The sequence below is a fragment of the Ovis aries genome, chromosome 4 (assembly GCF_016772045.2).
Source record: "Ovis aries strain OAR_USU_Benz2616 breed Rambouillet chromosome 4, ARS-UI_Ramb_v3.0, whole genome shotgun sequence".
In the NCBI taxonomy this organism is placed as follows: Eukaryota; Metazoa; Chordata; class Mammalia; order Artiodactyla; family Bovidae; genus Ovis; species Ovis aries.
This window is the reverse complement of record NC_056057.1, coordinates 61,900,033-61,927,079: the sequence shown is the minus strand read 5'-3', so window position 1 is coordinate 61,927,079 and position 27,047 is coordinate 61,900,033. Positions and strand designations below refer to the sequence as shown.

Below are 27,047 nucleotides of genomic sequence, written 5' to 3'. Positions count from 1 at the left end.
TCCCCTCCCAGGGATCAAACCCAGGTCTCCTGCATTGCAGGCAGATTCTTTACTGTCTGAGCCACTTACCAATTAGTTCTACATGAATTAGTTCTGCATAAAACATACACTATTAAAATACAGTCTTTTTCTTATTAAAGAAAAAAAACTATTCAATTTTCATGATGTCAGTTTTTCACCTACACATCTGTTATCCAAAATACAAGTGTCTCTTCAGTTAGCAACACAGGTGATGTGCAACTGAGGCACTGACAAAGAGTCACCTTTGAACTGAATGAGGACCAGCGCCTGTACGTGAGGTGCACAAGGGCAGAGAAAGCCAGCACACAGAGCCTGCCCTCCGTCCTGCCCCAGGGTGCTTTGTGTTAAGTCCTTGGATTATAGGAAAGCTATAAACCTGGCTGGGTACTTTAACTCCTACCTTTAACCATGAAATTCTTGTAGAATTATGCTTTAATGCTGTGCCTGTGACTGACATAAAATTCCGTGAAGACCCATTTCTAGAGACTCTGAAAACTAACTTATATTTGTTTTATATCTTACTTTGTAGTATAGTTATTTGTGTATGTTTGCTATGCACCTTATTAAACTGCAAGCTCATGGAAGGCAGAATTTATGTTTGATTATGGTTTGTATTCCCTAGAGTGTCAATAGTTTGCATACATTAGGTATTCAATATTCATAAAGAGAATTATTGATGTTTCTTGTATACGACCCAATGGAATACATTATGTTCGAATTTATTTTAGAAGTTCCTTCCCTTAAGAACGGATAGCCTTCCCTTTTAACTAACCAAAATTACATAAGCCATCATTTTCTTTCTTTTTTTAACCCTGGCCCTGAGGAAACAAAGAACTACATTTAAAATTCTCAGTTCCACTATTACTTCATTCTCCCTCTAAATGGTCTTGAGCTTGAATGGACTGTGTTTAGGCATCATACATGTAAGTTACCTCAAAGCCATTTAGGAAGTTGATGGAATAAAAATATGAAGAGCTTAATCATAAGTGGTTTAATAATAAATAAGCCAAAATGAAAAGTAAATTTAAACTAAAATGAGAAATACTGAACTTCCATCATGGGTCACCAGACAGTCCATCAACTAGCTTCCTTATCTTTGACCTCTCTACCTGCCACAACCCCCAGCTCCTCCACATCCTCGCGGGGCTCCAGCTGGGCTGTCAGACACATCTTGAATACCTTTGCATTAGGGCTTTCAGAAGCTTTCTTTGCCTGAAACACTCCCAAGCTCTGGACAGATGAGACCACACCTTCTCAGCATTCTAATTCCTTACCTGACTGTTCTTCCTGTGTTAGCCCTCTCTCTAGGACCCATCTTTTCATCCATCATTCTTTACTTTAGTTATAGCACCAATCACCTCCCGGTTGCCTGGCTGTCTCTCTCATCGTCTCCCTAAGAGCAGACTCTTGGTCCTTTCTGTTCACTGTTGCATCCCCGATGCCTAGAAATGATGGCTTACAACAGGCACTGGAAAAAACATCTGTCTCATCAAAGAATGAATGAATAATTAAAGGCATTTCCTCCCTAGGTTATAAAGAAGAAACCTTGTTCTTTCTCCCAGCAGACTGTTTGCAAACTCAGCTACGGGGAGACGTGAGGAAAACACTGGAAAAAAAGCTGGGGGGAGGGAAGGATCTCTGAGATGTTGTCCAACCTCATTTACATCACAGAAGTGTACTTTCACGCTGTTTACAGTATGGGTTCTGTGGCTAAAATAAAATGTGAAAAGCAATGATCAACATAAACGATAAGTCTGCAAAAGAATCCTGTCTCTAGTTAGTACTGAAAATTGGAATGGCATTGCTATAAAAACATCATCCTTAACGCTATATTTTGCAGTGTAAAGATGGCAGTGGAAAGGTTCAAATGCTACTGAAACCCATTTAGAACATCATTTCCTCCGAATTACCTAGCAGATCATTAACATCTCTTTGAAACATCCCGTTTGCCTGTATGATATGACCTTAATGGGAATCAGGCATATCTCCCCACATGAGGAGTGTTAGACTATTAAACATATACCACTGGATAGAATGCTTACATTTTCATGTCTTGATCCCCCCATACTGCCTGTGTTAGTATTTCATTTTTTTTTTCTTACAGAATGCCTTCAAAGAAAAGCTCTGAAGGAAAAAATGAATACAGTTCATTTATTTTTAAACTCTGCCAAATCATCTCAGTCAGGCAATAGAAAGGAAAAGCGGCAAGTGCTTGTGGTGTAATAGCGCCATATTTTTTTCTGCAGCTTTTCCATTAATTCTCAGGACCTCTGGCTGCCTTCCTTTCAGAATGAAACCTCATTTACATCTTACATTATCTTGCCTACTTTCAGTCATTCATTATTGCAGAAGTCACGCTACAGTGGCATTCTGCCAACATTAGTTTTAATGTCACTCTTACATGACTGAACTGTATACCTTGGAAGCCACTTGTGAGATGGGAATGAGACTTGAATCAATGGGTAAGCTCAAAGGTTATTTATATTTGAAATCCTTGAGTCGCGCTGAATATTAGGACCACAGGTTTTTCAGGTGAGACTTCTGAAAACCTGATCCATACATGCTACTCCTAAGATAATGCTCTTTCACATGATAAGAATCCTGCTTCCCAAAGCGGAGGCAGGGATGGGCACCACCTGTCTGTGATTCCTCAACAACAAGGCTCTTTCCTCTCTTAATCAATAATGATAACAAATCTATTCTCTAAAACTTTACATGGAGATGATAAATGATGAGTAATGTGTTGATATTAATATGAACAGTCTCTTCTTCCCTGCAAGTACTATTAACACCAATGAATTGAATTAATGTGCCATTTGACAGTTTTGAACAAGGAAGGGGTGAAAAGGGATTACCAAAGACTACAAAGAAATAATGAACAGAAACTTTGACCATGAAACAGATTATTCTACAAAAGGGGCCAGAATAGACACACTGGTTAGAATTAGGGCCAGTTTTGAGACCCATTAACCAGCTGGAGAATGTTATAGGCAGCATGTTGATGAAACCAGCTGGCTGTTCTGAACGGAATGGCGGTCTAGAAACTGAGAAATCTAAGGCATGGAGGATGTTTAGAAATATGAATTGAGAATAATGAAGCAACAATTCCCAGGCCAGTCTGTCATTTGTACTCATATACTGGTAGGTAGTATGACGAAGAAAAGTAGCAGCAACTGTTCTCACAAGTGTTCAGTGTAGAAAATTAATACAAACACTTCCGGCTAGTTTATAAGAATTTATCTCTTCTCATGTTGCCTTTCTTTTCTATACCATAGAAGAATACATACCCTAGGTCAACAGACCCAAACTTGAGTATTTTAATGATGCTTGTTAGATGAAGCATATATTTTAAGGTATACCCTTATGACGTGGAGCCCAGCAATATGTTTCATTAACAAGTCCCTCCATTAACCCAGCCTGGCACCAGTTTTCAGCCCTGGCTCTTGGGTAAGTCATTTCAGGAGATTTGTTAAATTGCCACTAGGGGGAGTGTTTGCCAAATTTTGTGCTTCTGGAAAAGGGAGGGTGTCCATTGCTTCCGGAAGCTCAGAATAACAAAAAGAAAGGATAAAGGATCAAAAAAGGAAAAGGAGTCAGTGTTCCTAGGTGAGTAAGAGGCATTTTTAGTAGCAATTTAAATATCTGGCAAGAACAGCTGACTTCCTAGGGATTAATAACGAAAGCCCATGATGGAAGGCCTGGGACACTATATCCCTAGGGTTTTGGAACCTTCCGCCTTTTGTATGCTCTTGTGCGCTAACTGAGCTTTACCTAGGATAGTATAGCATTTTGACACCCCTAAAATTCATTAATACTGTTTGAGTCACCCAATGCCTGCTTTCATCTCATTTTCAATGATGAGTTTTTTAATTCATGTTTCCCCTATATTTTCTTTGAGAAAACTGTCAATGGTTATTATTTAATAGAAGTAATTCTTGGATTCACTATTGTTTCTGTTTCCTAGTTTATTATTGTTTTTTATCTTTCTTCTTGCCCCTTCTTTGTTCCTTTGTTATTGTTTTTCTAACTTGTCCTTGATTTATTTTCATTCTTTCTATAAAAATAATGATTTTTAGGGCTATAAACATAACACATAAAGACAGTTTTGCCTGTATCTTGTAAGGTTTGGCATGCCGTGTTCTCACTGTAACCATTTTCTAAATAGCCTCTAATTGTAGCTTTTATTTCTTCTTTAACTCAGTAGTTACTGAAAAGCCCGTTACGTTGAGAATTTATTTAGGATCTTTGGCCATGTGACACATTTTCTCTAAAAGGTTGCATAGATCCTTGAAAAGAAGGCACACATTCAGTGTAAGGTGTCAGTTCAATGTGTACCTACTGGGTGATACTTATGTTTTAAAAATATCCTATATATTTAATTTGATAATATATTAAGGATGCAGTGATGTTTTATCACAACTATATTTTCACGCATTCTTTTTTTCTTAACTTTTCCTTTTCTTTTTGATGATATTGATACGTTGTGAATAAAGATTCACGACTATTTTTATTATTTTCATTTGAACATTTTATCTATGAAATGATTCTTTATCCCATTTGATGAATTTAAGCTTAATTTCTTCTTTGATGTCCATATTGCTATTCCTATTTTCTTTCTTTCCAACTTGTATGCTCTATTTTTCCTTCAAAATTTTTGTCTATCGTTTATTGAGGTGGTTACCTTGTGACTAGAACATGATTGTATATTGGTTTATAATCTAACTTAAGGTTTCTATCTTTCCTTAGGAAGTTTCACTCGGCGTGTATGTGGCCACAGTAGTCGGCAGTTTTCATCTCTCACTTCCTCTCTAGCTCTGTACTTTAAGTTGGTGCACATCAGAATCACTTGAGTAAGCTGGTAGTGGTGGTGAGGTGTGTGTGTTGTTTTTAAACACAATTAAGCCTCACTTGCAATTCTGGTTTATAAAGTTAAGGTGATCCAGGGGCTGGGTCTCTCAATTTTTAAAAGAATCAATAGGTAATTATAATGTGCACCAAGGAATGAAATCACTGCTTCAAATATTTCCAAAACAAACTCTAAATTATGTTATCTTCCATAATCAAATTCAGAGTAAACACACTTTCCTATATTGATAATACTGTAAAAGGTTTTTATTTTTACTGTCAGTAAAGAATCCATCTGCAATGCAGGAGACCTGAATTTGATCCTTGGGCCAGGAAGATCCCATGGAGAAGAGAAGAGCAACGCACTCGAGGATTCTTGCCTGGGAAATCCCATGGTCAGAGGAGCCTGGTGGGCTAGAGTAAACGTGGTTGCAAAGAGTCAGACACAACTTAGCAACTAAACCACCAAGACCAATATTTTATTAAGATTTATATTTAAAAAATTCACTTTGATGATTAAATTAAAGTAAGTATAAAAGTCATTGCATACTTACAGCAAAAATATGTACAAGAGAACATCATATTAAAAGTACAAGTCTTCTTCTGGCTTCCTCCATCTCATTCTCCAGTTACGCATTCTTGACATTGTCTTATTCATTTTCCAGACTTTTTTTCATATATGCAAACATACACAAATACATGCATACACCCAACACACACACACACATACACACAAATACCAGGGGTAATATGCTGTGTATTATCCTCCTACCTTTTTTGTTCACTGAGAAATATCTCTTGGTCATTTTCCCATATAAAATATAGTTCATTCTGTATAATAAGCTCATATTATCATAATTCATTTAGACACATGCCACTTGGGTATCAGACATGATAGCTTGTTTTGAGGAAGCCCATGCAGGCGTAGAGTGCATTGCTCTTTGCCAAGAGATATTTTTCCAAACACAAGTGACAGAATGGTGGCCTACAACTTCATCTTTTTGAAGCTCTCAATTTTGTTATTAACTGGATAATGCCGTTCAAGATGATTTACTATGTCATAAATTTTTTCACTCTTTTCTAAGATCCTGAGAGCAAAACCTAGATTGTATTCTCTTTGGATTCTTCCCATTTACCAAACACAGTACGAGGCACTTAGCATTCACTTGATAAATGTTTTGTTGAATCAATGCATATTGATGACAATGCAAAATGACCACACTTCTACTACTCTTCTAAGATAACAGCAAAACCATTTCTTATTTTCTGTTTCCTCAAATGCAAGAACAAAATCCCAAACCCAGTGACTTAGGTACGTGGTTGTTTAATGTCAGAGCTGGTCACTCAGCCTAGAATCCCTTCACCAGAACTCTGCCCTGTGGGATCAGGAAGAAGCAGGGGTCACTCAGAAGAACACAGAGAAACAGTGTAGGCTGCCTGTGCGAGGAGACATTGGGGAAGAAGCCAAAAGAACTGGATACCACGAGGGGCTCACCATTCCAGCTGTCACTACCAAGGGGATGGCCCTGCCCCACTGAGAAGCTCCTTGCAACTACCGAGGACTTGATGGTCAGGCTATCTTTGATTTTACAGTGAGAGAATAATTTCAGCTGAAGGGAGCTTGAGAAGGATTACCTGGAGAGGTCATCTTTAGCAAAGAATGAAAGGAATAACATTTTGAGTTCCACCAAACACTATCTAAGAGGATATGCCAATTATCTACAAGTACTTAGCAGGCTTTAGCACCAAGGTGAGGCATGAACTGTGTAAGGTGCTTTATAGAGGTATGAGAAAATCTTGGCAGGTGGTGGTAATTAAATTTGTTTTTGTTTTTCAGTCGCTCAGTTGTGTCTGACTCTTTGTGACCCCTTGGACTGCGGCACACCAGGCTTCCCTGTCCTTCACTATCTCCCAAAGTTTGCTCAAATTCATGTCCATTGAGTCAGTGATGCCATCCAACCATCTCATCCTCTGTCCTCCCCTTCTACTCCTGCCTTCAATCTTTCCCAGCATCAGGGCCTTTTCTAATGAGTAAGCTCTTCACATCAGGTAGCCAAATTATTGGTAATTAAACTACTTTGAGAAAACTTGCATTTCAGCTGGGGCTGTCGGAAAGCCTCCCTTATCTGTTACACAAGGGTCCCAAAGGATATGCTGAAGTCATTTAAAGCCAAACCAGACCAGTTATTTGAGAACATAAGAGAAGAACTAGTTTTAAATGTGGGGTGGTGGTGTTAGGAAAGGAGGAGATAGCTAGTTTAATTAGTCACATATGTCCTATTGCTTTGAAGGGTTGTAAACACCTCACTTCCAACTCTAGTTAGGAAAGACAAATCATCAAGATTTTAGTGACTCAGAAAAGCAGTATCATCGAGAGATGTAAGTTAGCTTGGCATTATTTACCTACCAAATCTACTTTGAGATGTGTTTGGTCAGCTGTGCCTGGCTTCTGTGACTGGCTGTATTTGTCCAAAGGCTAATTAGCTCGAAGGGTAGAAAGATCAGTGAGTTAATCCATAATCTCAAGTGACTGATGAAATCTAACTGCCAACTGGTACCGGAGCAGATACTTTTTCTTTAAAGGATTAATAGGGCATGCTGGCTATTCTCAAATATTAGCCTTTGCGAGAATAAGACAGGATAAAGCAAGAGAAAAGATGATTAGAGATTTTTTTCAAAAACCCACTTCAAACATGTATATGGTCATTTCACAAATAAAACTTCCAGGATTCCAGAGGAGCATGCAGGTAGTACTTCCTAGGTGATTCATGGGTCCGAGGTAGTTGTTCTTTCGATCTCCAATAATGAACACTTCATTGCTGAGCACTTATTATGTACCATTCTTTCACGTGGTATTATCTCTCTTGGTTCTTACAATAACCGTATCAGTTCAGTTCGGTTCAGTTCAGTCGCTCAGTCATGTCCGACTCTTTGCGACCCCATGAATCGCAGCACGCCAGGCCTCCCTGTCCATCACCATCTCCCGGAGTTCACTCAGACTCACGTCCATTGAGTCCGTATAAGGCAGGTAATATTATTCTTCTGTGAGTCCTCATGGCTCAGAGGGTAAAGAATCCACCTGCAATGCTGGAGACCCAGGTTAGATCCCTGAGTCAGGAAGATCCTCTGGAGAAGGGAATGGCTACCCACTCCAGTATTCTTGCCTGGAGAATTCCATGGATGGAGGGGCCTGGTGGGCTACAGTCCATAGGGTCTCAAAGAGTTGGACATGACTGAGTGACTAACACACACACACACACACACACACACACACATTATTCTTCTGTTTAACAAGTGAGGCTATTTGGTCCTGAGGTCACACAGCTGGCAGGTAGGATTTAAAACCCAAAAGCTCTGGCTTCAGAGTTTTTTATCTGAAATACTCTGTTGAACTTCTCTAAGGGAAAGGAAGGAGATGAGGGGCCAGGACCAAAGCTTCCCTGGTTCCACGCCTCCATCCTCAGAGGTACTCTGGTAACAGCTTGTGTCTTCTCTTGTGTCTTTTCACGTCATCTTCCCTTCATGCATGTCTTACCTCTGGATCCAAATTTCCCCTTTTTATTGGGACACCAGCCATCATGGCTTAGCGCCCATTCTAATAACCTCATTTTAACTTGATTACTTCTGTAAAGACCCTACCTCCGTATAAGGTCACATTCTGAGGTGCTGATGGTTAAGACCATCATAGCCTTTTAGAAGGAGGACACAATTCAACTCCTGACATACACCAAGGTTGCTGCTGCTGCTAAGTCACTTCAGTCGTGTCTGACTCTGTGACCCCATAGACGGCAGCCCACCAGGCTCTCCCACCCCTGGGATTCTCCAGGCAAGAACATTGGAGTGGGTTGCCATTTCCTTCTCCAATGCAGAAAAAAAAGTGAAGTTGTTCAGTTGTGCCCAACTCTCAGCAGCCCCATGGACTGCAGCTCACCAGGCTCCTCTGTCCATGGGATTTTCCAGGCAAGAGTACTAGAGTGGGGTGCCATTGCCTTCTCCGACTAAGGTTGCTAGACAGGTTTAAACATCGCTTGTCTAGGACAACCCACAGTCAGGGCAGCTAGAGCACAGCACAGCCTCCCAACAAGTCTGCAGGTACATCATGAAAAGCCCAGCCTTCTACCTTCTCAAAGAACACGGCTGGCTGTCAGAAAGGCCAGTACAGAGGCCCCTGAAGGGTATTTCTGATCTGAAGTACTGAACCCAGATGTCTAAGAAATCACTCTTTAGCACTGTTCTATTGGAGTCCCACACTTCCATCAGCTAGCCCTCAAGGTTGTTGGAGAATAGCTTGATTGAGGGGTGACATTTACACTTGGGGCTCAGTTTGCCCCATGAGAAGAAAAAAGATTCCCTCCATCACTGAATGATCTTGAACTATGGAAAGCCCCATCCCTGATCCTGTCTTCTAGAGCACTGGTCTCCTAACTCTCTATTTTTAAAAAATCTACATATTCTTTAACACATTTTTTTATTGACTTAGGAAAATTTTTTATTGAAGTTGAAACAGTTGCAAAAAATATAATTTTCAGTGTATCACAGTGTTGATATTAAAAATATAAAATGGTTGCATTGCTTTTAAAAGTGTATCCTTGGATATGCATACAAAACTGATTTGATATCCATAATTGCTCATTTAAACATATGTGAATAAGTTCTTCTTTAATAACTGGAAATTTTACATCTTCATTTTTCTCATTTAATACAGGTCAGCAAACTTTTACTCTAAAAGGCCAAATATAATTTTAAGCCTTCCGGGCAGTCTCTGTCAGACCTAATCAACACTGCTATTGTAGCATGAGGGCAGCCACAGACAGTACGTAGACAAATGGGCATGGCTAGATTCCAACCAAATTTTATTTACAAGAATAGGCCATGGCTTGGATTTGGCCCATGAGTCACTTTTGCGAACTTCTGTCCTAGAACTCAAATTCTCATCCTGTTTCCCATTTTTCCCATTCTATCTTGATTCTACTCATAAACTGTGTTTTCATAATAGAATTTTATGCTTAAATGTTAGCTGTTAATTATGCTACTGTACTTCTCTGAAACAGAATATATATATGTGTGTGTGTGTGTGTGTGTGTGTGTGTGTGTGTGTGTGTGTGTCAACTTGGAAGTCATATATATATACATATATATATGTTTTATATATATATGAAAGCTTCATATATATATGTGACTTTCAAGTTGACTTGGAAGCCACATATAATGACTTCCAAGTTGATATAGGAGGCTTGAGAGTCAGAGAGACCTGGATTTGAACTCCATTCTTCCACTTACTTTCCTGGTGGCTCAGACGGTAAAGAATCTGCCTGCCACTCCAGTGTTCTTGCCTGGAGAATCCCAGGGATGGGGGAGCCTGGTGGGCTGCTGTCTATGGGGTCGCACAGAGTCGGACACGACTGAAGTGACTTAGCAACAGCAGCAGCAGCATTCAGGTGAATGCTGAATGCTGAATGCCTGGGTCAGGAAGATCCCCTGGAGAAGAAAATGGCAACCCACTCTAGTATGTGTGCCTGGAGAATTTCATGGACAGAGGAGCCTGGTGGGCTATAGCCCAGGGAGTCGAAAAGAGTAGGACATGACTGAGGGGCTAAAGCTTTCACTTTCACTGCCATTTACTAGGTGGATCATAAACTAACTCTTCTACATCTCTGTCCCCTTACCTGTAAAAGGGGATATAATGTCTTTTAACATTGCTGTTAGCACGATACTGAAACTATGTTAAGAAAAAGGATGGAGACTGAGAATCACACTAAAACCTTCCTAATTCTCGACTTCTATTCATCCTTTGAGTATACAGGGATGCACTTTTTGGTAAAAACTTGTATCCTGATAGACCATGGCATGTGGTAATTTAAAAATAAAAGTTACACTAAAAATACTTTTTTAAAGGTTTGAGAAATTCCATTAAAAGGACCTAAGAATATGTAAAGCGCCTAGCACAGAGAAGGCGCAATTCATATGCCCACCAAAACAAATGTTTCTAACATTACTCTGGCCTTGAAGCAAGTGACTGGGAGTGAGTTTATGAAGGACATAAATTAAGCAGGGGCGGAAGAAAATGATAGTTCGCTACACACAGTGTGATTATTGTATAGTTTCCTATAGTGCTCAGATATTGAGCTAAAAGATTTTCCTACCCACTGATACTTATACCTCTGCCTAGGAGACATGGAGTTGCCACAGCTCTCGATCACCATAGCTGCATTATTTCTTCTTTGACAATTCTAACAGTTCAGAAACCTCTGGTAAAGTGAAAAAAAAAAACTGGTTCATCCAAGTTTCACCTTGTAAGTTGTTTTGCAAAACTAAAAGAGTGCACAGCTCTTGTGTTTGCTCTTACAATTCAGCTCTTCTGTGTTCATTTCTAACTCTGTGCCAGCAAGGCCATAAATAGAGACCAGGAGAAAAGAAGGCAGAAGGTAAGGACAGTTATTGGCCAATTTGTTTTCATCAATTTCTTTCAAGTTTTCAAACAGCTCTTCCAAGGCCCTAATTTTTGAAAGTGGATATTTATTCTTTATGCAGATGGGCATGGAAATAAATGCATAAGTGAATGCATGCATGAATTAATGAATATACAAATAACTTGTCTGTCAGAAATTTTTCTTATCATAGCCTCTGTATTTTAGGCAATTCCAGTTTTGACACTAATGATTGCATTAAAAATAAACCTCTGTGCAGATTAATCCATAGATCGTCATAGATTATCTATGTTCACAGATAATACTAAGGCCTAGAACTCATACACAGTAGGCATTCAGCAAGTATTGATTGTTGAATAAATTGAGAGAGCAAGGAAGTGTGGCCACTGTCCTTTGTTAACAGAGACATATTAGCAAGTCCATCAGTTTCTCCGAGCCCCATTTTTTCTACTTGTAATAAGGTAACTGCATGGTGCTGCTCCTCTTCCCATCCACAGGACCACTAAACCCAGATGCAGAGCCCCAGTAACTACCCCAGTACCCCCAGGCTGTCACCAGACTAGATTTATTTGACATCCTGGGACTCAGGTTTCCTCAAGATCTAGGATGTTACGGGAATACAATAAACAGATCACCAGATGTTACAAAGGAAGAAATCACACCTCCTCTCTTGATAGAATGTATAATTCAGGGGTATGAAATTCATGGCTGGTGGTGGTAGAGGGTGGGCAGGGGAGGGGAAAAAAGCTATCAAGAAGTGTCTGAGAACTTGCATAGAGAAGAACTCAAAATATGCATGCTTTCAAAGCTTTTTCTTATGTTTTCTAGAAGAAGGACAGAATCGGTGTTGTATGGCTAAGGCTTGGCTATCCAGAAAGATTTATGGGCCATCTGCAGAGACACAAGAACATCTTGACTTACAAATGTAAACACCACCAGTTATTTATGGCAGTTCACAGTATCCCTGAATGCCACAAGGCATCTGCCTAGAAGCACAATATCGTTTGATCTTGACTGGCTTCCAAAATCAGGAAAGTATACATCATCATCCTGGAGCTTCTGGTACTCTGCTTCCAGAAACATCTTCACAATTATCCTTCCTCAGAAAAACAAGGCTGAGTCGTTAGGAGATATTAGATTTTAAATAATAATAGTAATACTTTATGTCATAATTCACAAAGCACATGGAACATGTTAATTCATTTGTTCTTTAGACATTTCTATTTGTCAGATTAGTGTAAATAATATTTATATTTTATCTGTGAGGGAAGAAAATACTAATAATTGGAGAGGTAACATGGCAAGACCTAAATCTTAGTAGTGGCTAAGCTGGGACTTTTATCTTGGGCTTTGGTGCTAAGGGCTTCCCTGGTGGCTCAGTGGTAAAGAATCTGCCTGCCAATGCAAGAGATGCCAGTTTGATCCCTGGGTCAGAAAGATCCCCGGAAAAGGAAGTGACAACCCACTCCAGTCTTCTTGCCTGAGAAATCCCATGAATTACAGTGGGCTTGTGGGCTACAGTCCATGTGGTCACAAAAGAGTTGGCTACAACTTAGCGACTAAACAACAAACAACAGGGTTCTAAGGGCAGTGCTCTCTTCTGGGTGGCCTCCAGCACTAGCAGAGCTGGGATCGCCTCTGTGGTTTAAGGAGAATGGCCCGAGAGCAGACAGCAAGCGCCCTGGTTGTCCAAGTAGAGAATCTTCCATAGCCAAAGAGTTCTGAGCTAGACATTCTATGAGACATGAAAAATACATGGCTTCTACCCAAGGAGTATACTCATACTGTTTTCTCCTTACGTAGTGTATTACAGCATACTAACCACTCACACAGACGTCACTCTAATTTTCACTCAATAGCCCTGTGAGTTATGCATCTTTACTCCTGTTTTAACAAGATAAGGAAAACTAGGACTCATAAAGGTTAAATAATCATCTACACAGTGCTTGGAAAACTCAGAATGGATAGGGATGGTCTATAAGGTGGTCTTTGCAAAGTTTGTTGGGTCTAATTTGCTAAGGCATTTGAGTCTGGATCATGGAATCAATGAGGGTTTTGCCCCTCCAATCCTACCACTCTCTATAGCTGGAGGGGTATGGCCCTACTCCCATTCTTTGGGGTACTAGAAAGAGTACCAGCAAGATACCCCCCAAACCCGAGTCTCAAATTAAAGCCTTAATGTTGAGGAATCTAGGGGGAGTACCAGTGTCAGTGACTTTCAGATGCTTCCTGCTTTGAAATCACTCTTTGTAAATGATAAAGCTTCTGAAATGCAGATTTCACTTTACTGGCCCATTAGACAGGAGCAGGCTCTGCATCACCTGCTGGGACCTCTGGACTGGGCTGGCTCTAGATAGAAATGATTTGTCCCAAGAGGCTCTGACTGAATGAAAGCCAATAGCTGATGGGTGCTTCATTCCAATCAGGCAATTGGATGTTAGAATTGCCCCAGATGCTATCTCAAATGTTCAGCTAGAAGAATTCCAACCAAGTCAGAATGAAATTTTATTTCATTATGCTTCCAGGTCTGGGAATGATGCCAGTGAATTGCTCTCCTTGACAGGTCCCTCATCACTTAGAGCTCAAAGGAAGAGAGAAGTGAGCTCCCAAAGTGCCAGGCTGCAGCCCTCACTGTCAGATGGCAACACCTCCATGGAACAGCTGAGCAAGGGGCTGAGGCAAGAACTGTCATCCCCTTATTGCTGAAACTCTGCATACTGATGATAGTTCCCTGCATGTTCCTTTCCAAAGTCTTACACAAGGCACTGAGCTGATGAAGCGGCCTAGGAGAGGATGAAAAATCCATTTCAGCTTTAAGCCAATTCTGATCCTTTGGCAGAGGCTGACTTAGTGCTGTGTTAAGAAGGATTCTGAAGCTCTATCTGGGTACAATGAGAAAGACTACTATAATCAATGGAGCATGGGCCCTCAAGGACTGAATGTTTCCAACTTGATACATACATGACCTGGGAAGTCACCAAGTCTAAACTCCTCCTTACCCATGTGAAGATGCTGAGGGGCATAAGGGTTAAGTGACTTGTAAAATTTAATTCTTAAAGTAGAGATGACAATATGAGACTATTGCTCTGTCCTCTATATGATACTTTTCTAGTCCTGACTTTCTAGGCAAAATAAGCTAGTGAACTTCTAAATCCTGTGGTAATGCAAAAGCAATTACGGTAATGATAATTTTACTTATGTAACATACAGCTAGTTCCCAGTGTCTCTGTAATTACTGAAATCCCACAGCACTTCTTTTCATTCATGATTGAGTGGATTAGCTCTTGGCTTGGCCAAATATCAGCAGATTCACATACCAAGTCATCTTGCTCTCAAGAATCAACACTGCCAATGGTTTAATCTACTTGGTTTGCCACTGTTGTCTCAGAACAAAAATTAAGTCATGTCATAGAAAGAAAGAAGTTGCAAAGGACCCACACAATTTCACCCAACCAACACTTGTTGAGTGCTTAAGTGCACAAGGCATTCTCCTTGACGGTTCTGTCCAACATGCTAGAAATGGGTTGAGTTGAACCAGAAGGCATCCCATTTCTAGGGATGGTATTTAACTGTATGGAATTTTTTTCCTTTCTCAATTTTTTCTATTATTTCTAAAAGAGCTCTTTGTTAATGGAAGGCCTAAACGCACCAAGCTTGGAGTGAGCTTTATCCTTCCACTGGCAGACTGGGCTGAAATTGTCAATGTCAGGATATCTTTAGGAGGCTGGAACTGGATACTTCTATGAAGACTTTGTAGCATCATTTTGATCTAGTTATTGAAGAGGTTGATTCTGTTTTCATGATTGCTTTTATATTTATACAAAGAAAACTTTAGATAAGGATGCCATCTGATGTTGAAGGTAAAGATCTTAAGACCAAATTAATTGCAGGAACTATTCAGTCATTAATTTATGTTGTTGTTGCTCAGTTGCTAAGTCGTGTCTGACTCTTTTGTAACCCCATGGACTGTAGCCCACCAGGCTCCTCTGTCCATGGGATTCTCCAGGCAAGAATACTGGAGTGGGTTGCCATTGCCTTCTCCAGGGGATCTTCCTGACCCAGGGATCAAACCCATGTCTCCTGCATTGGCAGGCAGGTTCTTTACCACTGAGCCACCAGGGGGAAGCCCTCAATAACTTTTATAGGTAAATAAAATTTGCAGAATTGAATAAGATGACATCAGTTAAATCATCCCTTAGCCTCAATTATGCAAACAGAATTATCTGTTTGCAGTAAAGTTACCTTCTTATTCTGGTTTGCTTAGCTTATTATTAAAATAAAACTCATGTTCCCTGAGCATATTAAGTTGAAGGAAGTAGTGCCAAAGTGCAGCAAGTGGCAAGGCCAAGATATCTGAGGACTGAAAAATGCCACGGATGGTGTGTTGACTTTCTGCAATGTGGAATGGCACACCTTTTAATTCCCCCATGCCAAACAGTGCAATGGAGCAACCAAGATTTAGCTATATGCTGGATGTGGCACAATGGTTAAGGGCAAAAGTAAACACATCTGTGAATACTAATGTGTGGCTTTTCTCTTTGTTAGCAAGGCAAGCCCGCTTGGTACCTAATGGAGATAAAAGAGATCAAGGTGCCACGGCCTGATGAGTAAGCGAGAAATCTAACTGACCTAGTTTATAAGGAGAATTCTCCGAGGGTTCAACACTACACCGTCCAGGAGAGCAGCCACGAACCACACATGGTCGTGGGAACCTTGAAACATGTGGTTCGTGAGACTATGCAGTTGAGGTGTTTTGTTGTTTGATTTGCATTTTTTTTAAATTTGAAATTTGAAATTTTATTTAATGTTAGCTAATTTAAATTTTAAAATTGATACTTCAGTTATTGGAAAACTTCTAAGTATGTTTAGAACAACTTCTATTCCTGAATCTACTTTTGTAACTGTAAATTTTGTGAAATCTAAATACAGATTTCCCGTGAAAATTCAGTCTCCAAATTGTGTTCTGCTCTAAGTGTAAAATATATGTCAGACTTCAAAGGCTGAGCATGACAAACTTGAATATAAATATTTTGTTAATAATTTTGTAGTTTCAAATAGAAAGGATAATATTTTGGACATACTGGGTTAAATAATATAATTTATTAAAATGAACAGATTTGGAGTTTGGTTTTTTTTTTAACTTTTTAAATGTGACTACTAAAAAAATTAAAATGATATAAATTGCATTGTATTCCCACTAGACAGTGCTGCTCTAGAAAGAGATCTGGCGTATTGTCTCTGGAGGACATTGTTTATTGAATGGCTGTTAAATGTGTCTTCTACACATATGAATTGTTGCTGTTGCTGTCGTGTCCAACTCTTGTGTGACCCCATGGACTGTAGCCCACCAGGCTCCTATGTCCATGCAATTCTCCAGGCAAGAATACTGGAGTGGGTTGCCATTTCCTTCTCCAGGAGATCTTCTCGACCCAGGGATCGAACCTGCATTTCCTGCATTGCAGGCAGATTCTTTACTGTCTGAGCCACCAGAGAAGCCACACATATTAATACCTGGTGTAATACTAGAAACTGCATAATATTAGACACGAATAACAAATTACCCATGTTTTCAAAAGCTGCTATTAAGACCCCTCCAGATTCCTTTTCCATATAGTAGTATAAGCTTGCTTTTATGCTGCAGTTTCATTTCTTTATCTGCCAAACTGAAAATTTTGAGGTCAATACTTTTTCTTTTTCCTTCCAGGAACCCAACCCTTCAGACACCCAACCTTTCCTTTCATTTTTCATTAGTAAGGCTTCAGTGAAGATTGCCAGTTTGCAAAACAGACGGAATGTAGATGCTGTGGTTAAAGTGGGAACTGAAGACTCACCCCTCTTCCACATTACCCCAGTTCTCTCAGTGATGGCAACTCTGAGGTGCATAGTTTGAAATCTATGTCACTTGATGATTTCCAGGCCTAATCTTGACCTTTCAGTTGCTTCGTCTTTGTTTGTCCTCTATCACTAACTGGAATCTTTCTGAGCTGGGGCCATCACTCCTGTTTGCCAGGTCTTCAGAAAGCATGGTAGCCCTGGTGATTCCCATAGCCATTGTGGGTCATGCACATCCTGGCTGCTCTATTGTTCCTGGCCCTTAACAACCCTCGCCATTGCTATGGCAACTGCAAACCATTCCTGGCAAATGCAAGCAAAGGGCAGCCATGGAAAGGGTGAACTCCCACCTCTCACATATGGCCGAGGAGGAGCTGGTCTCATATAGAAATTGACCCGCTTAATACCAGTCAAATAAATACTCTGCAGAATAAGGTGGCGCATCATACAGGAGCATGGTGTGGTGGTGGGGCTGAACAAATGCAGCATTTTGGTGACAGGCTTTCACTTAGTTCAAATTTTTTTTCTTAAATGGTGTTATTAAAAATTGACTCAACTACCCCACTGTGCCTTTCTAATTTGACTTTAATTATTGCAATGACTCTTTAATTCAACTCCCTGGGGTCTGACTCCACTAGTCAGACTCGATGACCTAGGAGACCGCCTTCCTCTACCCACTTGGGCTCCGTCCACCCATAAATTCAGCAATGTGGTAAATCAATGTGTGTGAAAACACCAAGCACTTGCCAGTTTCTAGCTGGATAAACGGAAACAAGTTCTTTACATTTTTGGTGACTCCATCTCCTCACTTAGGAAGTAAGGAATGCAAGTAGTCCTGTTGGGCTGCTATAAAGATTCGATGAGCTATTACATCTACATAAAATATATTGAACTGTGCCTGGCACAAGGCAGGTTAACTACCCCTGTTGTAATTGATTTTATTCCAACTGCTGGGAGAACTGAGGAATCTTATCATCCCAAGTCAATGTTAAATTTCAGGCATTAGATTCAATGTATTTATATTCACTCTGACTTATATTGGGAAACTTTGACAGTCACTTAAAAATCTAAGGGAATTCACTTTTTGGTCTTTATATTTATCTTTCTTTTTAAAAAATATTTATTTATGTATTTGGCTATCCTGGGTCTTAGTTGCAGCATGCAAACTCTTATTTGCAACATGTGGGATCTAGTTCCCTGATCAGGGATCGAACCCAGGTCCCCTGAATAGGGAATGTGGCGTCTCAGCCATTGGACCATCAAGGAAGTCTCTACATTTAACCTTGTAATATGTCCCACATCCTACAAATTCCAAGAAGAGGTAGTGGGAAGAAACCTTCTCTTCCAGGAGCAAACTAAACAGTTACAAACATGCAACTAATTCTGGTCCTTGAAAGAACATTTTCATTTCAAGTCCTATAATTCTAGCTTCACCAACCCTCTAAGCTCAGGAGTGAGAAAACCACCATGATCTATAATGATTTCCAAAATTTTTTAACTCAGATCTTAGGTGAGAATATCCAGGGCCTCATTCAGATACCGAAATCATTGCTTAAGCCAGCAGTTGAGTGAGACATGGCTGTAGCAGTACATAGTGGACCCATTTGCAAAAAGGAGACAATGAACTTGAGCGCATAATAAATTCTTGGCTAGTCACACAGGGCAGAGATCTTACTTGACCCTGAAATGGGCTGTCCCCAAAATGTTATGTGATTCTGCATAAAGGTATTTTCTTAAGCCAGGGGAGAGTTTCATAGCTTTCAAATTCTTAGACTTCCATGACAAAAAATAGGCTAATAACTACTCTTATTCTTTTTTTTTTCTTTACATTTTGACTGCTTCCATAAAAGGCTATTTTTTCTCATTTGTGCCAACAGGTGCCAGTACTTCACTCATGTCAAATGACACCAGAGGGGGAGAGAAGAGATCAAAAGAGGATGGAGGGTCATTCTAATGAGGTGATGGTCACTTAATGCAGAGCCACTAGAAACCAGACTTTGTCCAAATTGTGCCTATACTGAGGTGTACGGGGGCGGGGGGGGGGGCGGTGAGATGCAGCAGAGAGACGCTCACACTCGCCTCCAATCAGGTGGCATTCTCAATCAGCACACCATCCTGAGCAACTTGGGCTCACAGGACAGCCTACATTTCTAGAGAGCTTCGGTTAACAGACAAGACACTGACCTGGTGCGGCCAGCTTTCCCCTGTGTTGGATGCAGTCACGTGGAGTTGGGAAACTCTCCATGTTCTCCAGAGAGTCAACCTTATCTCTTTACTGGTCACAAAAGCCGAAGATCTTTCCTAAACACCAATCACCCTCTCTCTGGTTTCAAGTTTTCTACAGGCAAAACCTTCCTACTCTTTTGTTTTTTTACCCGTTCATCACTGAATCCATTTAGGGCACAGCAAATTCCATGCTAGAGCCATGTGAAGATCTACAACACTCTTCTGTCAATAGGACCTTGTTTTAAAGGACAAGCCAATGAGACTTCCCATATATGACTACTTTACATGCATCTATTTATGAACCAGGTGATAATGCCTTTTTCTCTTTTTTCCTCTGTTATTTGAACCCAAGTGGCCTGTAAATAGAAGACATCAAGTGTGCTGTCAGTCTCCCTGGCACATAACGCGGGAAATCGCGTTAAAAAAAAAGTCACAGTAATGAAGCTTCAATATCAACAGAGATGCTGGGGAGAGGCTTTTAGGTAGAGCTGGAAGCCCCAAGTTCAGCCCCCACTCTCTGCACCCAAACCAAAGGCAATGCCTCTTCTCTCCACATTCGGAAGGACTGTAGTACCCCTGGAATCCTACATCCTGCATCTGAGGATAGTGCTTGAGTTCCGTTTCATCACATATATATTTAAGTTTGCAGCTAGAAGGGTCCCTAAAGGCAAAGAGTTTCTCCTTTCACACGCCGCCCACCGCCCCCATTGCCTGTTTACAGCATTGCTTTCTTATTCCTCCTTTTTCTACTCAACAAAATTGAAAATTTCATCACCAGTGTCAGAAAATTAAACCCCAGGGAGCAGAGCACTAGCTCAGAGCATCGGTTCCCTGGCAAAGAGCCAATCCTTGAATTCAACTTTGCAAACCTTCTCTGGCTTCAAAGGATGCAAAACAGAGTCATTTAGAAGCATGCTTCTTGACAGCCGGAATCTCTCTAACTGTACTCTAACTCTTTCTGCAATTAATTTTTTAAAAAGAGAGAGAACATATTTCAATTTGGAGACAGATTTCATGAAAGAAGAAAGGGACCCGACCTAGCTCAGCTGCATACTTCCCGAGCAAGAACGGCAGTGCACCCAGCAGAGATGCTCCTTTCTTTGGCTGAGGGTCTGAAGAAGTGTTTGACAGACCATTGTAATAGCATCTCTCTTCACAATGCAAACACCGGCAACACGGTCAAGCAGCTCGCAGCTCAGCTCCGTGCCTGCACCCTTCTCTCTCCTCCCAGCCATGCACAGGATTGACTCTCATAAATTTAGTTTTAAAAGCTTCCTCTTTTGAAATGGATCCGTGCCCAGGAAGATAAAGCAAAACTCACTCCTTACACTGATCCTAGCAAGACAAACCAACATCCCAGTAAAACACACAGTCAACTACAAACCCGATCATACCGGAGCGATGCATGCAGTCTTTGGAATACAGAGGCTCACACATCACGGGAACCCCAGCCTAGAGTGCTTATTCTTATGTGTGCTTGTTCCAATTCACCGTTTTCTTGGCAGACAATAAGACAAAGCTACATTTTAGCTCAGGCTGCTAATACCAGCGGACAGATGTGTAAGACTGAGGTTTACTCACCAAGCCCCCGTAAGTCCATCTTTCCCCAACTACAGATACTGCTTCTAAGCTGCAGTTGCCACCAGATGACTTAAAGTTGACCTCCAGAAGAACAACGTGCTGGAATACTGGATGGTTCCTGAGTGAGCTTGTTCACAAAATAGATTTCCAGTTGAGCCATGTGAATGGAGACCCGCCGCACACCTTTGAATGGTATACACTTCAAGTCCGGAAAAATAAGCATGTAGCTTTGCTTATGTTTATGGAGCTGGAACCCAGGGGTGCTCTGATTGGCAGAAGTCGCAGAAAGATCAGCCAATCAAAGGGAGCCTCCATTTCAGGGAAACTCCTGCTCATTTATTTAGCATCTTCAGAGATCATCGGCTTTTCGAGGAAGAGCTTTTCTCTTATAGCACCACAAGAGAAAACAATAACTTCATTTAATTTTAGTGCCCTATGCTCTTCTATCAATAAAGAGATAGCTCCTCTTCTTGGTACTCCTCAGCACTCCCCCTTTTCTTATAAAGAACTAAAAACAAAAGAAAAAGAGGAAGAAGAAAGAGCTAGTGGTGGGCTGGAGATAGTTCATATTCATCAGCCTCCACCTTGTTGGGAGAAAGGAGGGGGGAGCTCCCAGGCTCAATAATTACTGATTCTGTTGCCATGGAAACAGACTGGCTGCAGCAAGTTGGATTCGTGTAGAACATCTGCTGCCAGACCCACAATCTAACTGCAATCTCATCTCTCCCCGCTCCCTACTTTTATTTGATTGTGAGTTTGTTTTCTCCCTCCTTTTCTTCACATACAGTTTTTGTCCAGAAATGTCATGTAACAGCCTCACTCTGTACACACAGTACCAGCACGCCAGGGGTGCTCACATCCCCAGAAATGCGTTCATGCAAGAGTGCATCCCAGCAGGGCTCCCCAGGGAGGATTCATCCTCTGATTCATACTCAGGATGTAAACAAACACGCACAGCCCTCTCACTAAAATTTACTGTAAGTCACCTATAGAATGAGTGGAGTATCTTTTAAAATATTTGTCATCTAACAGCGCTAAAAGCCCTCAAATAAAAGTTTTCGGTGGCATTTCTCGAGGGCACTGTGGTGGTTCCTAGCAAACCTTTGGAATGAAGTGACTAAACCAGGTGCTTGTGGAAGAAAGCTTGCACAAACCCTTAAGCTCAACTACTTCTTTGCATTAGCACCTCACCAAGGTACCCTCAACGCTGGATCTCATCCTGGGGATTTCCTCAGCCCCTTTACAACCCCTCTGACTCCTCCCTTTGCAGGCTCCAAATTCTGGTTGCACGACCAGTTAGTCACTTTAGATATGCTGTTATATTTCTCTATAACAGCAGGGGCCGCCACTGAGCAATGAATGGCTGCTTGGTCTGGTCAAACCCAGGGGATCTCACACCTGGGTCTGCAGGAAGCCCTTGACATGATGGAATTCTACAGAAACTGATGGAAAATGGCAAGTGTCAAAGGAGGTTATAATTCTGGCTTAAGTTAGAGAGAAAGAAATTATTTTCTGTCCCATCATCATGAATCTTAAGAAGAATCTTTTCTTAACCATCTCTACAAGCCTGGTGACCTCAAACCATTAATGACACTGGCCAGCCTTCCTAGAGGGCTACAGTCCCTTGCTCTTGGAGCCAAGGTGAATTATTCACTACCACACAGACAGTGTCTAACAAGCAACAGTAGCCCTGCACCTCCTTTATTCCTTAACGACTCTTGGTCCAAGCCATCTGTCTCCAAGTGCTCAGCTCTGGCCCAGTGGTCTTGATGTTATATTTGCTCTTTCAAGAATCTGAGTCCTGGCTTTCCATTTTGTTTCTCTGTGCCACTGTGAGCTTGGGAAGGAATTCTCACCTGGGTTCTGCCTCTCAGGCACCCAGCAGTCTTTCTCAGCTCTGTCCAGACTACCTCAACACTCCAGGGTCATGCATATCTCAGATTTCCTCTACCACCTTTCTGGAACCTTTCTAAGCTCCCCTGTCTACCTTCCTCTGCCATGGGGACATCTGCGCATTGCCCTCTAACCCTCCTGAGATTATCCAAATTGCTATTGTTTTTATGCAGAAACGTCATTCCAACCAGGTCTTCTTCCCTGGTTGGAGATTTAATCAAAATTGAATCATTTGTTTAACAAATATTTAGTGAGTGTTTACATGCCAAAAGTAACTGTGCTCATGACAAAACAAACTAGCCCGTGTTGTCCCTTACAGCACAATGACCCTAGCAGAGAACACAAAAAATATTAGAATGTAACTTTCATATGGAGAATGAAGGAGAGCTGTGTGCTAGAAGCACAAATAATAAAAGGCTGAACGTAGTGAGGTAAGGCAGAATACTTCGGAGGAAGAGATATCTGAGCTAAGATCTAAAGGAAGAGCAGAAGGTAACGAGTTGAAAGCAAGGGGAACAGTGTCTCAGACATAAGGAATAACACACGCAAAGGGCCCTCCTAGACACACACTGCCTACAAGGGAGGGTGACAGTTCTGAAAACCTGAAACAAGCCAAATGCGACTGATCAGAGTGAAAATGATTAAAAGGTTGGTGTGAAATGAACCCAGACAAGAAAGCAGAGGCCAGATCTGCAGGGTCTCAGAGATCATGTCTCGGAGTTGGTTTTTATCCTATCACAATGAAAAGCCACTGAAATACTTAACTCAATGACTCCCTGACTTCATCCCTCAACACATCTACATAACTCAATATATTCCCCAGTTAATCTCAACAAGTTAACAGTCTAAGTGAAATAGCTGATTTCAAGGCATGCATAACATGTTGAACTGACCTAGCTAACATTTACGAGTTAATAGTCTGGGTAGCACTCCATCTGGATTAACCAATTTAAATCTTACAACAACCCAGTGAAGTATTATTATGGTCCCTATTATAACAGTGTGAGGAAATTAAGGAAGTTAAGTAAGGTTACCAAGATAAAAAGCAGCAGAGCTGGGATGTGAATCCAAAGATTCCAGCTCCAGTTTCTTTAAAAGAGATCTACACGGACCACCTGGATCAGAATTACCTGGAGCTCTCGGCCAAATGTGGATTCCTAGGATCTCACTGTATCCCTCCTAACCTACAGTCTTAGGAGTGGAATCTAAGAATGTTTTCCCAAGCTCTCCAGGGGATTCTTGTATACACCACAGCTTGACAATCACTGCAAGAGGGGTTAGAATAAGGAAAAAAAAAGACTAATCCTAAATTAATCTTTAATGCATAAAATGGAGAATGGCATGTATATGTGTGTGTGTTTTTGAGAATGGGGGTGGGTCTCACTACTCCAAGCCAACCCAAAGAACCCCTTTACATCAGAACAAAATCACATTCCTTTGACTATCAATTTTTGAGTTGAGAGTAGGTACCATACATAGCACAGTTTGGGGCTCAGTAGCTCTGCTGGTGTTGAAGGGCTTCATCTTTCAGTGTCATATCTTTTGCCTTTTCATACTGTTCATGGGGTTTTCAAGGCAAGAATGCTGAAGTGGTTTGCCATTCTCTGAGTCTCTTGGACAGTGAAGAGTTCAAACCAGTTAATCCTAAAGGAATCATTCCTGAATATTCATTGGAAAGACTGATGCTGAAGCTGAAGCGCCAATACTTTGGCCACCTGATGTGAAAAGCTGACTCATTGGAAAAGACTCTGATGCTGGGATAGATTGAGGGCAGGAGGAGAAGGGGGTAACAGAGAATGAGATGGTTGGATGGCATCACCGACTCAATGGACATGAGTTTGAGCAAACTCTGGGAGATAGTGAAGGACAGGGGAGCCTGTTATGCTGCAGTCCGTGGGGTCGCAAAGACTCAAACACGACTGAGTGACGGAACAACAACAATACCTGCTGGTGAGCAGGCATCTGAAGAAAGAGCATGTAAGCTCCTGAAGACCAGATTCACCAGGTAAGATTCACCAGGTAGTTAGAGATGCTATCAGACCTGCCGGCAAGAAGACAGGTAGAGCTCTTATTACCTGAATGCTATGAAAGTGTTTTAGTTGCTCAGTCATGTCTGACTCTGTGACCCCGTGGACTGTAGCCTTCCAGGCTCCTCTGTCCATGGGATTCTCCAGGCAAGAGTTCTGGAGTGGGTTGTTATTTCCTTCTCCAGGGGATCTTCCTGACCCAGGGATCAAACTCACGTCTCCCGCATTCCAGGCAGATTCTTTTACCACCTGAGCCACCTGGTGGCTCAGATGGTAAAATGCTAAGAACTGTCATAAATTTTCTTTGGGTAATTTTTTTCTAGAAAATTCATTTTTAAGACAAAATTTGCAAAGACAACAGAGAACACTTTTTGGCCTTCAGTCTGATCTACCGCCTCCTCTATTTAAAAGTTAGCAAACAGGCACTTTGGTTCACCTAGCTACTTCTGAAAAATAAGCAGCTTTATCTACATTTCCAGAGGAGTCACTTTATACAGAGTAGCTACATAATCTTCAGAAAATCTTCCCGGGATTTTTTCCCATGGAATGTTGTCTAGTATTTTTGTTACTGAGATTCCAGACTGGGTTAATCAACTTGGCCATTATTGGGTATTCTTCCCTTTCTACGCTTTGTAATGAAAAGAGTATATACAAGCTTAAGGAGCTACTGATGGATATAAACTATTATACAGAGAATGGATAAATAACAAGGTCCTGTATAGTACAAGGAACTATTTTCAATTTCCTGTGGTAAACCATAATTGAAAAGAATATGAAAAAGAATATGTATAACTGAATCATTTTGTGGTACAACAGAAATTAACACAACATTGTAAATCAACTATATTTCAATTTAAAAAGAGACAGCTGCTAATGAACCTCAAAAAAAGGGAAACCTAGATTTTACTGCCTTGATATTTGAACTTCTGCTTGTCAAGTCCCCAAGAAGTGGTACGGAGCATACATTTAATGGACTTGTACTCTAGAGGCTCAAAATGTATTATTGGTAGCATATCATCAGCTATGAACACGTTCATATTTATTATATGCTGCCCACGGACAGAAGAAGGAAATCACAGCATCAAATATCTGGAAAATTCTGGGAGAAATAAATGCCACCTGGGCATCTGAATAAAATCAGAGAAAAACATCTTTCCATTTTACCCCCACATTACAGCCTGTACTCTGTTTCATTCCAGGTAGGCACTGCTGGTGCCATTTATCCTGTGTTTTCTAGGGGAAGATTCAAGCTAATTAAATTCTACTCCTTTCCATAAACATGATTTATCAAATGTATTGTTACCAGATTTGATGTAAGTCATATAACTTTGCAATACTTTAAAAATAAATACATAAATCAAAAAGGATTCTGTTAGGTGACAATATATTTGGGGATCATAAGATATAGAGATTATGGTGGAGTGATTTCTAAATTTGCAATCTACATTTTCCTCAGTCTACCTACAGGTTTTAGCTAAAATGAACACTGTTTATATTGGGCATTTAAAAGAGAGCTGAGGAAGATTCCATTTACTGAGTTATAAAGAAGTAGCACTAACAGCAAATCCTATCTGCCAACCCCTGGTCCTAAACAGGTCACTTCCACAAGCCGGACATCAGTTTTGTTAGGATGCATGTTTCATTGCTGGCAATGTACATGATGGTAATGACCACCTTAATTCATGATATGGTTACACTGAGATCAAGAAGATAGACTCCCATAAGCAAGGCATCTAGAGCAGATTCAACTGCCCCACAAGCAACCTAAGACACGTAATTCACGTTATGAGGCATTAGTATGAAGTTTATGTCCCTGAACCTTGCTATTTTTGTGTTTCCCTTAGAAATGCTTAAAATATAAGCAAAATCTACAAACACTTAAACAAAAGCAGACCCACAAAATGCAAACCCATCCATAAACAGGTCTCTAATCCATGCACTTCTTCCCTCTTTCAGAGCAACTGACCTCTGACAGGTTGTGGCCATGATTTGGATTCATAAGGTTGGAGAGTCAAGGTCTAGAAGTCCTTGGGTGTGAAGGACTTAACCAAATGAAATCATCTGACCTGAGAAGAACATGGGGAGCAGAAGGTTTTTTTTTTTTTTTTTGAAAAGTTTGAAAGTGGAAGTTGCTCAGTTGTGTCCAACTCTTCGTGACCCCATGAACTATACAGTCCATGGAATTTGCCAGGCC

At 40.8% G+C, this 27,047-nt stretch overlaps 1 protein-coding gene across 7 annotated transcripts in view; it reads right to left on the bottom strand.

The window, feature by feature from the left end:
• The window catches only part of ELMO1 (engulfment and cell motility 1), a 581,422-nt gene that overhangs the window by 115,933 nt on the left and 438,442 nt on the right, over nt 1-27,047 (bottom strand). The window contains exon 1 of one of the 7 annotated variants that reach the window (XM_004007893.5): nt 20,934-21,142. The exons of the other annotated variants lie outside the window; for them this stretch is intronic. The gene's annotated coding sequence lies outside the window, so the exon portion shown is untranslated. Of the gene's footprint in view, nt 1-20,933; nt 21,143-27,047 lie in introns of those variants that run through there. 7 annotated transcript variants of the gene reach the window in all.